Consider the following 2,219-nt stretch of genomic DNA (forward strand, 5'->3'; position numbering starts at 1 on the left):
CAGGTGAGAAGTGAGGTAGCTGATACATCAGCTTTCATTTGCCAGTCCCCACAAATAATTTTGACTATGATTACATATATCAGAAATTTCTCATAACAGGGGCTGAGGAGATGGCTCAGTAGAATAAGCACTTCCCTGGCAAAAGCAAGGGTCTGAGTTCAATCCCCGGTTCTGCAAAAAAGAAAAAAAAGAAGAAAAAAGAAAAAGAAATTTCTCATAATAAAAAGTCCTATGTAGATCTAAGTAATGTATTAGGGATAATTCTGGAAATGATGCACAAGATTTTTATGGGGAAAGTGTAAAACTATTCAAAGACGTTAGAGAAAATAAAAATTTATGCAGGAAATATACTACATGGATTGGAAGGCTCAATATTATATAGATGTTAGTTCTTAGAGTCAAAGGCTCAGCGCATCTCAAATCAAAATCCTGCTGTGTGTGTGTATGTGCATGTACGTGTGCATATGTGTATGTGTGTACAATGACAAGCTGATTATACTATTTATGTGAAGGAGCAAAAGAATATAAGCGTGAAAATCTTCCTGAATGCAACAACACTGAGAGACTTGCCTCACCATACCTCAGTAGTTGTTAGCAAGGTACTAAAATAAAGATGTGGAAAGAGATAGACAATGTGAATGAACATAGGAAGATAAGGGCCTGGGGAGACGGCGCAGCAGCATAAGTGCCTGCCTGCCAAGCACAAGGTCTTGAGTTCGATCCCTGGTACTGCACGTCATGCTGGCCCTGGAACCTCAGGCCTGCGCAGCACCGCCCAGGAACTGGGCATGGTGGCGGACGCCTGTAATCCCAGCACTGGGAGGATGAGACAGGAGAATCACTGAGTCCAAGTTTCGTAGTGAGACCCTGTACCAAATGAATAAATAAAGTATTTTTTTTTTTAGCTGAAGTTTTTTATTAACTCATAATTACTTGTCTTCTGGTTTGTTGAAGCAGTAAGTCAGACAACACTTGCCACAATAATGTCTGTCAAAGTGGCTGGCCATAGAAACTCCTGCACCACATTCATCTGAGGGGCACTCTCAACGAAGACGACTAATTTTGCCATTTTCATCCACCTTATAGTATTTTAGGACAGCCAACTTAACCTTCTTTCTCTTATGCTTATTCTTCTTGGGAGTGGTATAAGACTTCTTCCTTTTCTTAGCACCACCACGGAGTCTCAACACAAGATGAAGAGTAGACTCCTTTTGAATGTTGTAATCAGACAAGGTACGTCCATCTTCCAGCTGCTTACCAGCAAAGATCAGCCTTTGCTGATCAGGAGGAATTCCTTCCTTATCCTGGCCTTTACATTTTCTATAGTGTCCGAGGGTTCAACCTCGAGCGTGATGGTCTTCCCCGTAAGGGTTTTCACGAAAATCTGCATCTTGGCGGCGGCTCCACCACAGATGGCGAATCCGAAAGAATAAAGTATTTTTTAAAAAGAAAAGAATATAAAGAGATCAGAAATCTAACCCCACATATATGGGAATTTGATTTTTCACAGAACTGGCATCACATATGAAGGGGAAAGAAAGATAGAATGTTTAGTAAATGGTGTTGAAACAATCGTGTATCCGTGTAAAAGCTTTCACTGGATCCCAACTCAAAGTCTTTCACAAAAATCAATCAATTCCACGTGGATTGTAGGCCTACATGTGAACAGCAAATCATAGGAGAACATCTTGAGATAGAAAATTCATCCTCTACACGTATTAAATAATCATATAGACTATAAATGAAACAACTGATAAATTTAGATTTCTGAGATACTCTGAATTCCTCTTGCAATTTCCTTTTGAGTATCTACGCAAAGGAGAATCTGAAGGCCGGGACTCCAGCAGACTCTTGTTCACTAATGTTCTCTGCAGCGTCATTCACAGTAGTCAAAAGAGGAAATGCCCACCAAAAGGTGAACGGGTAAACTATGTACATGCACACAATAGAATGCTATTCGGAAACATTATGCTGAGGGCAGTAAGCCAATCACAAAAAAAAAAAAAACCATTATTACATAATCCCTCTTTTGTGAGATACCTACAACAGTGAAATGGGATGGGTACAGAAAGTAAAATTCTGGATCCCTGACAAGCTATGTGGGCCCCATACCCGGGGCGCACGGAGGTGGGCGTGGAAGCCCACGCCTGTAATCCCAGGGCTTGCGAGGCTGAAAACAGGACTGTGAATCCCATCTACATAGTAAGACCCTGTACTAA

The 2,219-nt window shown here is 41.0% G+C and overlaps 1 pseudogene; it reads right to left on the reverse strand.

Moving 5' to 3' along the window:
• Window positions 1-902: 902 nt before the first annotated feature.
• LOC101590413 lies at window positions 903-1,412 on the reverse strand (annotated as a pseudogene).
• Window positions 1,413-2,219: the final 807 nt, after the last annotated feature.

Source organism: Octodon degus, unplaced genomic scaffold (assembly GCF_000260255.1).
Source record: "Octodon degus isolate 3935 unplaced genomic scaffold, OctDeg1.0 scaffold00163, whole genome shotgun sequence".
NCBI lineage: Eukaryota > Metazoa > Chordata > Mammalia > Rodentia > Octodontidae > Octodon > Octodon degus.